The sequence below is a fragment of the Coregonus lavaretus genome, assembly GCF_964263955.1.
Source record: "Coregonus lavaretus genome assembly, chromosome: 7".
Classification (NCBI taxonomy): Eukaryota; Metazoa; Chordata; class Actinopteri; order Salmoniformes; family Salmonidae; genus Coregonus; species Coregonus lavaretus.
The window spans coordinates 52,276,252-52,290,226 of NC_139994.1; positions in this window are offsets into that span (position 1 = coordinate 52,276,252).

The following is a 13,975-nucleotide window of genomic DNA, read 5'->3' on the forward strand; positions in this document are numbered from 1 at the left end:
GTGGTACTGTTCTCTATCATATAGCAAAGTTGAATGATTGTATATTGATTAAAACGTAAACATGCATTATTATAGTGAAACAAGAACATTTTACAACTTTATTCACAATTCCAAAATAACGATGAACGTCAAAGCATTGTCAGAATGAAAGCTACAGGTTGTGCCTTTAACCTGCGTCCTCCCAGTGGCTTCTTTCAGGAAGCAGTATTAGATTACTTCCAATATTAGAAAGAAGATACTGATTAAGTCAAACAAACCAATGCCGCAGCCTCCTCTCAACAACCCTGAACCATATGGCTTCTGAAATGTATGATATCCTTATTTTTTTGCTACATTTCCCACAGACGTGGGTTTTGAGGTGGGACGCCAGAGCAAAGGTTTTACCGCTGTGATTGCAGACGAACGGCTTCTCTCCTGTGTGCAAGGACTTTAGGATTTGTGTTCATAGAAACCCTTGCCACATTCGTCAGTTATTAGGCGGTTCTTCTGTGTGGGTGCGTTCGTGTCTCTTGCGCTTACGTTGACCTTTGAAGCCTTTCCACAGTAGCTGCACGCTAACGGCTTGCTGGTCAGGTGCGAGGCTTGATGCTTCTTAAGGTACCTCGACCGAATGAAGGTTATTGGGCATTTGTCGCAAGCATACGGCTTGGATTCCGTGTTGACTCTTCTTATTGTCGCTAAGCGTATACTTGATTTTGAAACATCCGACACAGAGTACTGGAATGCTCACTCTTCTGAATGAACACTTGGGTGAACCTCTGGTTTTAACTTTGAACGTGGTCTCCTTGCTATTTGTAGCCTTGTCAGCCTCACCAATGGGAGTTTGCATGTCAACCTGAAAAAATATATAATTTGTAAATGGATCTCCAACATAGTCACAGAGCAGCACCCCTGGAAGAGGTTAGGGAGTTAATTGCCTTGCTCAACGGTACAACCCGTCAAGTCATGTGATTCAAGGATCATAATAGTAAAGGGCTTATGCCCACTGATAAAGTTAGCCCCCTGGCCTGCATAATTCATGCAAACATGTCAAATATAACAAACCTCTAAATCCTCTGCAAACTCTGGTGAATATGGTAATCTCGTCCATTCCTCCCCTTCCACTGTCTGTGGAGTTCATTCCACTGTGTTTTCAGGTATCTCCTTACCATCAGTAATCTCCAATAGCTTCATTTTCAGTGATTTAATCTCACTTTGACTCTGGGATATCTCCGAAAGTAGTACTGCAATGCCTTTGAAGATCAACTGGTTGATTTTGATAATAGTCTTTCACAAAAGGTTGCTTCACATTCAACTGGACCTAGAATCTATTGGGGATTTATTATTCTCCTAAATTGATGGGATGACTAACTTAGCCCAGTCAAGAATGCATTCTTTCTAATGTAGGCTGTGACACCTGGCAGGCTGTGATTGATGTGAAGAGCTGTTTTAGGGGGTAAAATGAGATAAGGATTGTGTCTTCAAATGCTAGACTATACTGGTTCTTTGTGATCTGTGAGCCTTCCTTGGACGTAGGAATGATGTCTAAGGGAGCTGGCTCTTCTCACTATGATAGGTTGTTATGATAAACTTGTGCCTGGCTGAAGTGTGCAACAAATGGCGCCGAGGAGATGAGACCAACCCCTGAACCAACGGATTGGCTGAGTAAAGTTTAAACCACACTCAGTTCTTTACTCTGATTGGCCAGCAGAGAAGTGGGAAACTTTCTCTGTCAGAGTATTTGAGCAACAATCTGAAACAATGGATTTAGTTCTCTGGGGTGTCCTGCGAGGTATCTCAGAGAGCCCGTATATACGAAACATCATATTTACCATTGAAGGTTTTTGCATTAATTAAAATAACTAGTATATCTTAGAAGTCGTGTTGACCTCTTTTGTTCCTAATACCAGATTTGAATTGACGCGACTTTGACAATTGGTGACCCCGACGCGGGCTGATAGAAGGGACTTCGCTGGGTAATGTCCGGCACATTTGGTCACCTCTTTCATCGAACCGTATGTTTCACAAACTGCCCGGGCTTCTAAAAAGGTAAGCAGATACCTATAGTTAAATAACCAAAGATCTGCACATTGGCTTTATCCAAATTAATTTTGTGAAACACCTGTCTGATGTAAGTGAACTAAATTATGAAACTATTATGAGTAGATAAGCACAATATTGTGACATGCAAACCTTTGCTAAATGTGATGTTTAAAACCATGGTACCAGAGAGTGTTGGTTCTACCGGCAAGGTCCGTTAAGATACGGCTAGGTTCAGGAGACAATACTGACATCTACCGGCAAGGTCCGTAATTGCGACAATACGGCTAAGGTTCGGAAGATATAGGGAATAATTGGTTTAAGTAATTGCTATCGGCAAGGTTCGTAACTACGACAGTACGACTAAGGTTCGAAGAATTACACCGGCAAGGTCCGTAACTGAGATACGGCTAGGTTCGGGAAATTTTAGATAAATACTAGCGACTGGCAAGGTCCATAACTTCGAGGATATGGCTAGGTTCAGCGGAGTATTTTTTAAAGATAGTAGAAGAGGCTGTGTGCCCAAATAGATTGTGTGTGGAATATAAGTGTGTCATTTATGACTGTGTGACATGGGTGTCATTTATGACTGTGTGACATGGGTGTCATTGATGACTGTGTGACATATTTGACTGTATGATAGGATTATGACTGTGTATTGTGAGTGAGGGCGATAACTGTGTACTATTTTTGCTGTGTGATAACTGTATACTACGCTTAACTGTGTACCATTTTTGGCTGTGAATACAAAGAATATTTTAAAACAGTAAATAATGAGAATTACAAATAGGAAATAAGGTTTAAATTGTGCAAACGTTAACAAAAGACACCCATAGGAGGTACTATAAAAAGTTAGACAGTGCGAGTGTTGTCGTATGCATGAAAGTGTGAATGATAAACCTGTATACCTTGATAGAAAACAAATTGGGAATCAAAAGACGTTTGTGGCTGTTCAAACGGTATAATTTGGGAATAAATGTTGGATTTGTGGTTACTCAAACCATATAACCCGTCAGTGACAATCGAAAACATGAAATGAAAAGTGATGAATTGATATATTTGAAATATAACATTTGGTGTTTGAAATAGCATAATACTGCTTTTGGATAGTTGTGTCGAAACAATTCGGTTTAGTATTTGATTTGATGTTTGACATAGCATAATACTGGTTTTAGGTGCTTGGTGTGGGCTATTTGGTTTATTATTTGATTTAACGTTTGATGTTTGACCGTGCAAAATACTGGTTAAACAATTAGACCGAAATAATTCGGTTTATCGTTGAGATATAAACGTGCACCAACTTTAACTAATTAGGTGGGAATTATTTGATTTAAATAAATAGACTGAAGTACTTTGAATAACGGCAGAATATTGGAAAATGCGCTAAAACGAGAAAACAGCTCCTCACAGCTCCTCAAAAAGCCTGTTCCCCCTGGACGAGAAAAAAGGTAGAGTTGCGAGGGGAGGGGCTGGAGAGAGCGAAAGTGTGGCTTTTGGAGCCATGAAAAGACTGGGAGATGGCTGGGAACGCATGTGGGTATCTGACGAGAGAATGTTCTAAACTTGCTCACCCGAGCGTCATGGGTGAGAAAGTAGAGAATGTTTACATTTGCATTTTTGGTAATTTGGCAGACGCTCTTGTCCAGAGCGATTTATGGGAGCAATTGGGGTTGAGTGCCTTGCTCGAGGGCACATCGGCAGATTTTTCGCCTGGTCGGCTCGGGGATTGGAACCGGCGACCTCTCGGTTGTTGGCGCGGCGCTATTGGTCACTAAACTGCCAGCCGCCCCATATGAGTTTAAGATTGTGGCGTTGTTGGATAATGTGATTGGAATAAACTGACCATAAGTAATGTTGTTTTAGACGTAATGTATAATATAGTACAAAGCAAATAGAGGGTTAAATTGAACTAATTATCATGGTAGAGCAAACGTAGTACAGTGAGGGAACTTCATTTTGTGTCAGAGGGTAAGATGAGATCATTAATGGTACTATTGGTGGAAATCTATTTATCATTTCAAGGCATGGAGTAACAATCTGCATTTATAAGTGTAAATTCCATGGCTGATGTGTTGATTGAATGGGTACGATGGAGTATTTGGTTTGGTAATGTTGAATGGACTATTTGTAGCGTGTTTAGGGGTTAAATAGAAAAACTAACGTATTCAATAGGGAATGGGTAAGAGAGAGAGTGTTTTTTGCTGAGGTGAAACCTACTGCGATTTTCATTTGGTGACGTCACTTGCTCTATGAACTGGGAGTAGTTACTTAGAGAGCATCGCAGATGGTGTGGAGTGACTGGCGATGTCCCTGGTTCGAACACAGGTAGGGACAGTAGACAAAGCTTTCGCAGTGGGGCTATATACCTAGATTACTATGTGGATTGAGAAATGTGAAAGGTTGAATTAGATAGCTTAAATAGAAGTATTCTAGAAAAGTCTATGAAAATATGTTATAAGGTTACCATGCGCTCTCCCCGAAGGAGCAAGGGGAGGGTGAGAGACAGTATAGTTCAGATGGTAGGAATGTCATTAAGCGTATGCTGACCAACGATAGCAAGTATTTGTATTATTAATTAGGGCCTAATCAGAGAGAACAGTTAAATAAATTGAATAGCGAACTGAAATGGGTTAGCGGGAAAATACAAGATAGATGGACCATTTTAGAACGATAATATATTTTGGTTAGGATGCAAGTATGCATTGGCTGTTGTGCTGGGGAATAGCGCCAGCCTGTGGTGGGTTATGGATTTGTTACATAAACTTATATTTTAAATTAAAGTGATGGAATAGGCTACAATTATAACATTATCAGAAAAAAAGACACAATTTAATGTGAAATAGTTATTACAATTATTATTGATAGTTATTACAGTTATTATCATTGATCCAGTAATGATATAAGGATAGTAGAGGAAGGCAGGGGATTTAATCTCATTTAGGGAAGTTATATTAGGAAGAAAATACCATTAAATGAGGGAACATTTGATGTAACCGTGATTGTATTGGCTAAAAACTCAAATATGACATTTACAGGGGAGACAGGAACAATATAAGGGGAGACAGATTTTCCTAGGGGGTTGAATAAATAATTGATAAATGGATCATTTGAGATGAGATCACATGTAGCAGAGTTAGGGTAATCAATTAAATAATAATTGTATACTCAAGGAATTTTGAGTGGTTTAATGGATTAGTTAGGAGGAATTAGAATGATACAAACAATTATTGATGGGTTAAGACTGGGAATATCTATCATGTTTTGTGTGTACTACCATCTTTAGATTATAACTAGGAGAAAGAGATTAGCTCATCTCAGTTAGGCAGTATTTAGGTCATAAAAGTGAGCTATCAAATTGAGTGAGGCCTGGCTATTTGTGATTGTTGTTTTTTCAAATTGGGTTAAAATGGGTTCACAGAGCCAGAGGCTGTACAGAGAAAGGTGGAGCCCCCATGTTGCCCTAGTGAAAGAACATTCAGAGGAATGGTTATCACTAGGTAAATTGATAAAACAGGGGAAAAACATTACTGACTGGCAGAATACACCAAATGGGGATCAGTATGGCCACTCCACTGGGAGATATAGAAGAAAGTTAAATTGGAGAGCAAAAAACCCAGCCCAGTGTCCATCTGGAGATAAGTTTTAACGGATGACAGGAAGAGATTTTCTTAACTCAGGAACAGGAGGCTGAGTTAGAAGCAATTCCGTTCAAATTATGGTCACAAGGACAGCAGATGTAGGACTAATTAAGGGGGTAGCTCCAGTACAAGTGATTCCTCGATTCGATAATAGACCATACCAAAAGCAATATACTATGAAACCAGAAGCAATAAAAGGGATAACACCTACATTTGAGCATTTACTTAAGGGAGGGGTGATAATTCCTGGAGATGAGGTACAATGAAACTCTCCAGTATTTCCTGTTAGAAAGGAGGCACCTAGCGCCGACTGGAGGATGGTCATGGACTTGCAGGGGGTTAATAGAAATATCATTCCCAGAGTTCCATGTGTACCAGATCCACATACATTGCTGAACCAATTGAAACCAGAGAACTCCTATTTTACAGTGATAGATTTAGCTAATGCTTTCTTTAGTATCCAAGTTCATCCGGATAGTCAGGGGTGGTTTGGCTTTACTTTTCAGGGAAGGAAATGGACTTAGGCTAGGATGCCTCAAGGCTACTCGGAAAGTCTTACAATCTTAGCCCAGGCTATAACTAAGAATTTGGGAAAGTTTGAACCTAGGGAAGGAAGCAAATGTTAGTTTATGTAGATGATATTCTATTGGCTAATCCCACTCAGGAGGGATGTAAGAGGGATACAATCCAATTGTTAACCTTCCTGGCAGAAAAGGGACATAAAGTGAGCAAAAAGAAACTTCAACTTTGGTAGAGCGAGGTCATTTACCTAGGACACACTATAACACAGGAGGGGCGAATGTTAAACTCATCCAGGAAAACTGCTATATTTGAAGCGCCAAAACCGTTAAAACAAAAAACAAATGATGAGCTTTTTGGTAATGATAAAGTGCTGTAAAGTTTGGGTACTCCATTATGTACTGCATACGGGTAAATTAAGTGATCTTATCTATGGGAAGGCAATGGTAGCCCATGGTAAAGTAATTTGGAACTCTAAGGAGGCCTACATACATCAGGGATGTTATCCAAATGGTAGAGAGTAACGAGGGATATGACATTGGTAGTGATTTAAAGATGATGAGGTTTTTTGGTGGGCTATTAGATAAAACTGGGTTAATCATGAACATAGAGATTTTTATTCTTTGTTGCTAGACAGAAGACTTAGGTGACCTAAAAAATAGACTTGTCATGTCCAACAATTAGTCTTCAGGTCAAGCCCGGGAGAGCCTGGGTAGAACAGAGTTTGAACTAAACATAAGTGTTTTTACAAGATAAGAGATTGATTGATTGGATTACTAATTGATTCTGAACTGGATGAAAGTTGAATTTAGCTTCCATAAAAGACAAAGGAAGTGGGAGGAGCAATAAAGAAGCAAAAGATAATCCCAAAAATGAAAGGCATGGCAATAGGATGATAAATTACATAAGGAATGGTTTAGAAAGGTGGTAATATTGACACATGGGCAAATCATGTGTCAAAAAGGGGGAGTGATAGGATTAAATAATAATGATAGGATTAAATAATGATAGGATTAAATAAATAAAAATACTTAAAAAGAAAAAACAACAATAGAAATTGAGAGCTCAACATGTATGTGTGAAGATAGTTTATTAACCACACCTGTATGTCAGAGGTTTTGTGCCCCACAGGTGAACTAAAGGAGAAGGTGACCCACTCTATCTCACCAGGAGACTGGGTGTGGATCCAGTCCCTAAAAGAAGAAAAACTGGAAGCAGGCCTGTTGGGAAGGGCCCTATCAAGTCCTATTAGATCCATCTGGGTGCATGTCACACACTGCAAAAAGGTAAACCCAGTTACACCTGATGAACAAACACAGAGTTAGGAGAAAGAACCGATCACCATTAGGGCTCGGGGGTTGGCTCCTTAACGAAGATTCGCTTACCCTGTCTGATCATCCCTGTGTGAGTTTGGTAGAAGGTGAAGCAATGGGTTGGCGTCTGACATGTTCTCAGGGCAAGGGTGGGGATTCACAGGTCTCCTGACGGTAGGTAGCTGTCTGATTGTGGGGGCCATATTCCTAACACACTCAAACCCTTCTGATCAGCCGAAAGTAGTAGTTAACCTAAAACAAGTTGATAAAATAATACCTGAGCACAGTCTACGAAGGCATAGGAGACAGCTAGACGTAGGGAAAGGGGAAGATTAGGGACTTTAGGGGAGGACATCACTATATGTATGTCACCATGTACATCCTAGGACTATGTAGTTGCTCATATCGAGAGCGTGGGGGATATGTAAATCTCCATACACAGTTTAGGGACAGGTGTAGTATTGTGAAAGTAGGGAATTACCAGAAATGGCAGTGCGACCCATAGAAGGGTAGGTACTGTCTGAAAGTCTGAAGTACGCAAAAACAGGTTTATCCTCCATGCAAGCCACCTGGGAATGTGGTGAAAGAGTCTTGTAGTAACTTGAACTATCTGTATCCCCCGATAACAAAGTAATTCCGACCTAGGTTGCCTACGTTTGAAGTCTCAGGGGATTCTAATTGTTTTTCTAGGACTAATAAGATAGGATACAGAGTAGGGCATCTTAGCTCTGCTCCTACACAGAGAATATCACAACTGAAAGAGACCATGACTAATCTCTCCTCTTTGTTGCAGCCAGAGGATTTTAGGAACTAAAATCAGGCCCGTGCTGACATCTGATGGTTGTGTGGTGATAACTGATTGTGAACTCAACTACATATGTAAACAATCAAACGTGTCAGAGACTGGTGAGTTGTCACGTAGAAAGTAGGACCTCCTCCCGGGATCCTTTGATGGGATAGGAGTACCTCGAGAGGTTCCAGAACAATTCAAAGCTAGGAATCAGATCGCAGTTGAGTTTGAATCAAGTATTTTTTGGTGGTCAACAATTAATAAAAACGTAGATTGGATAAATTATATTTACTATAACCAGCAAAGATTTATAAACCACACTTGTGATGCAATAAAGGGATTAGATGAGCAGACAGCGGCAACTATCTTAATGACAAGGCAGAATAGAATAGCTTTAGATATGCTTTTGGCTGAGAGGGGCGGAGTTTGTGTTCTGTTTGGATCTATGTGCTTTATTTTCATCCTCAAACAATATAGCACCGGAAGGGTCAGTGACAAAAGAGCTTCAGGGGAGTAACTACACTGACGAACAAACTGGCTGAGAACTCTGGTATTGATAGCTCCATAAACGGTTGGTTTGATAACATATTTGATAAATGGAAAACTATTGTTGTAACTATTCTGGGTGAAGTTATAGCCTCTATGGGTATACTTGTTCTTTGTGGATGTTGTCTTATTTCCTGTGTCTGAGGTTTGGTGAGAAAGGAGATGGAGAAGGTGATTTCCCAACAGATGGTGAGATACGGCCCAATCCTGGACTCCAACCTAGGAATGGAGGATATGACCTACCAGGCTTGGTGGAGTGACACTAGAGGGTGTCTAAAGGGGGCCAAAATATACTTCTCTGTTTGTGTTTTATGTTTTAATAGTCTTATGTTTTGTGTTCTATTAATCCTGTGTTTTATGCTTTATTAATCAAGTTAATCATGTGAATGTTTGTCTTTCCTTATGTGATGGTTTGAAGTTCCTTGGTGACTGGTAACAATTTGCAAGTGGGGTGTAGATGAACTGAGGGTTTGATTTTTTTAGTATCATTATGGCCTATTAATAAAAGTGTGATTTTTTGTTTGTATTGTATTATAATGAATGACAATCTGTGTTTTCTTATTTTTTGAATCACACCTTATTAGGTGTGAAAAGGAGGATTATTGGGGATTTATTATTCTCCTAAATTGATGGGATGACTAACTTAGAAAGAATGCATTCTTGACTGGGCTAATGTAGGCTGTGACACCTGGCAGGCTGTGATTGATGTGAAGAGCTGTTTTAGGGGGTAAAATGAGATAAGGATTGTGTCTTCAAATGCTAGACTATACTGGTTCTTTGTGATCTGTGAGCCTTCCTTGGACGTAGGAATGATGTCTAAGGGAGCTGGCTCTTCTCACTATGATAGGTTGTTATGATAAACTTGTGCCTGGCTGAAGTGTGCAACAAATGGCGCCGAGGAGATGAGACCAACCCCTGAACCAACGGATTGGCTGAGTAAAGTTTAAACCACACTCAGTTCTTTACTCTGATTGGCCAGCAGAGAAGTGGGAAACTTTCTCTGTCAGAGTATTTGAGCAACAATCTGAAACAATGGATTTAGTTCTCTGGGGTGTCCTGCGAGGTATCTCAGAGAGCCCGTATATACGAAACATCATATTTACCATTGAAGGTTTTTGCATTAATTAAAATAACTAGTATATCTTAGAAGTCGTGTTGACCTCTTTTGTTCCTAATACCAGATTTGAATTGACGCGACTTTGACAAATCAGAGAACAGATACACACATTTTTCATTCCACAACAACCTGTTTTAAAGCTGTTTAACCATCAACAGCAAACTAATTAGCACATACGTTAACAGTTTTTATTTGTAGAGGTAAAGTTAGCCACTTAATTTCCCCTCCAACTTGGATTCGGTCTTTCCTGCATCAATGTCTGTTCTGTGTTGTGTTGAAAAGACTGAGACCACCATACATTTGTCAATTTCATCCTCCAACAACATCATTAATTCATCCATAATATAAACCAATTCATAATGGAAAGTATCGGGCTGTGTCACGATCGTCTTTACAGGAAGCGGACCAAGGCGCAGCGTGTTGCACGAACATGATGCTTTATTTAATTAAAGCGAAACACGAAACAACAAAACAAATAACGATACGTGAAGTCCACAGTGACAATGACTGTAAAGGAACAAAAACCCACAAACACAAGATGAAAACAGACAGTTTAAATATGGCTCCCAATCAGAGACAACGAGCCAACAGCTGACACTCGTTACCTCTGATTGGGAGTCACTCAAACAAAGAAATACAACAACCTAGAACAACCCAACCAAGAAACAGAACACAATGAATGAACACACCCTGGCTCAACATATAGAGTCCCAGAGCCAGGGTGTGACAGTACCCCCCCCTAAAGGCGCAGACTGCGACCGCGCCTTAACAAAACCCAAACAGGGGAGGGCTGGGTGGGCATTCCTCCTCGGAGGCGGCTCCGGCTCCGGGCTTGACCACCACCCTTCCACAATACCCCCGTAGCGCCCCCGGTCCGGTCTGACCCCGCTGGCTGGATCTGGACCGGACATCGACGGAGCGGATTGCTCAAGCTCCGTTGTGGAGCAGCTGCCCGGTACCTGATCAGGCACCGGACTGACGACGCGCACCCCTGGCTTGGCGCGTGAGGCAGGAACTGACCGGACCTGGCTGACGATGCGAACCCCTGGCTTGGTGCGTGGAGCAGCAACGGACCGGACCGGGCTGACGATACGCACCCCTGGTTTGGTGCGTGGAGCCGGAACGGGCCTCATCGGACTGACGACTCGCATCCCTGGCTTGGTGCGAGTAGCAGGAACGGGCTGGACCAGGCTGACGCCTCGCACCCCTGGCTTGGTGCGAGTAGCAGGAACGGGCTGGACCAGGCTGACGACTCGCACCCCTGGCTTGGTGCGAGTAGCAGGAACGGGCTGGACCAGGCTGACGACTCGCACCCCTGGCTTGGTGCGAGTGGCAGGAACAGGCCGGGCAGGGCTGGCGACGCACACCGTAGGCTTTGTGCGTGGAACAGGAACAGGCCGGGCTGGGCTGGCGACGCACCCCGTAGGTTTGGTGCGTGGAGCAGGAACAGGCCGGGCTGGGCTGGCGACGCACACCGTAGGCTTTGTGCGTGGAACAGGAACAGGCCGGGCTGGGCTGGCGACGCACCCCGTAGGTTTGGTGCGTGGAGCAGGAACAGGCCGGGCTGGGCTGGCGACGCACACCGTAGGCTTTGTGCGTGGAACAGGAACAGGCCGGGCTGGGCTGGCGACGCACCCCGTAGGCTTGGTGCGTGGAGCAGGAACAGGCCGGGCTGGGCTGGCGACGCACACCGTAGGTTTGGTGCGTGGAGCAGGGACAGGCCGGGCTGGGCTGTGGAGACGGATAGGAGACCTGGAGTGAAGAGCGGCCACCACCCGTCCTGGCTGAATGCCTACCCTCACACGCACTGTGTGTGGCATCCGCACAGGACGTACAGGGCTGTGTACCCGTACTGGCATAACAGCACGTGACACTGGAGCAGGAAATCCGGGACCGCGGAGAGGCATTGGAGACCACGAGCGTTGAGCCGGCACACTCCGTCCTGGCTGCATACCCACCTTCGCACGACACGTGTGGGGTGCTCGCACAGAACGTACAGGACTATGCCGGACCACTCGTGGCACAGTACGCCGCTCCGCATACCGCGGAACCTGCCCCGTCCCATGCTGCCATGCCTGAGCACGGGAAGTTGGTTCCGCTCTCCATCCAGGCTCCGCGAACCTGCCTTCTGGCCCCCCAAACCCGGTGGCCTCCTCTCCAAATCGCCCAATACGCCCTGTGGCAGCCTCCTGCTGCCCAGTCGCCCATGCCGTGTGCCCCCCCCTAAAAAATTCTTGGGGGTGCCTCTCGTCCGTCCGACGATGGCACTGCTGACGCCGCTGCTCCTCTCTCGCCAGGGCCTTGATCCTACCCCAAGGTCCCTTGCCCCCGAGCATGTCCTCCCAGGACCACACTTTGCCCACCTGGGCCATCGCCAGCCTCTCTATCTCCTTTCCTGGCGCTTCCTCCCATGTCCAGTCTGCCTGCTCCTGGACACGCTGCTTGGTCCTTTTACGGTGGGTTTTTCTGTCACGATCGTCTTTACAGGAAGCGGACCAAGGCGCAGCGTGTTGCACGAACATGATGCTTTATTTAATTAAAGCGAAACACGAAACAACAAAACAAATAACGATACGTGAAGTCCACAGTGACAATGACTGTAAAGGAACAAAAACCCACAAACACAAGATGAAAACAGACAGTTTAAATATGGCTCCCAATCAGAGACAACGAGCCAACAGCTGACACTCGTTACCTCTGATTGGGAGTCACTCAAACAAAGAAATACAACAACCTAGAACAACCCAACCAAGAAACAGAACACAATGAATGAACACACCCTGGCTCAACATATAGAGTCCCAGAGCCAGGGTGTGACAGGCTGCCACATCATGTATTTGGTATTTATTGACCAACAGCTAATGTTAGTACTTCCGCGTCACAGGAATGTCGGACATTTTCTAAATAAAAGTCCTCCACATAATAGTAGAAAACTGTCAGTAACCTGTATTTATGATTTGAAAAATAACAATTATTCATATTTTTTCCCATATTTAAGTGATATTTGCATTACATTTGTGTTAACTTGCTCCAAGGTCAAATGAAAAATAACACGTTTCTGTATACAGCACACACAAATATACTGTATAGGGAAAACGATTGATTGTGTGTCTATAAAACCAGGGTCCAGTCTACTCACAAGAGCCCCTAGAATACAAAATAGATGAGTTTGAACAAAAAGCTAGGTCATTGCAGTTGAAAGCCAGCATCTCGGACCTTGAGGCCTGGATTTTAATAATTCTGTTTCACAGCTGACAATCACATCGTTTTTGCCCAATCAAGTGATGGCTCTCCATTGACGCCCTTTGCTTCGGTCTTCTTATTTGTGACATCACGTCCAATTTTCAGTATTTTCTTTCTGCCTCTTTTTTTTCTGTCGTTGGGATCTCATTGCTTCAGCCTGCCGTCTCCCTCTCCTTAGGCTCAGTGTCCTCGAAGACTCAGGTAACCACATATCGCGGATGTCAAGCCTGTGCAACCGCAGTATGGGCTGATTGCGCAGACAGGAAGCTGTTAAGCGGCTGGCTTTCGGGCCACTGCGGGTGTAAGGGCAGAGAACAGCCTCTTCTCTCCTTCTCTATTTTATTGACTCTCTGTCGACTGTTTTGCGTTGAACGGTCATCTTGGTGGCGTCCTCTATAGCCTCGACCTCCACCTCCACAGAAGCCGAACCAACTCGTTGCATTGAAGGCCAGACCCTTGAGTGCCAACTCATCCCTGGTTATTTTTTGAGTGCCAACTCATCCCTGGTTATTTTTTGAGTGCCAACTCATCCCTGGTTTGACTCTATTACAGGTGTCATTTCTGACTCGTCATCAGATGTGACAGGGATTTGATATCCCTGCATGGTGGGATCTGACTGTTTCTCGGAGCTAGCTTGGCAAGAGGCACTTTCTTCCATCAGAGAGGAAGGAAAAGACAATGAAGAGAGGATGTAGTTGCCAGCAGTGGCCCTTTGAGCTAGAGAGAGAGAGAGCATCATAAGTAATCAGGATAAACTATTGAGATCAATCAAATATTTTCTCTCATTTTC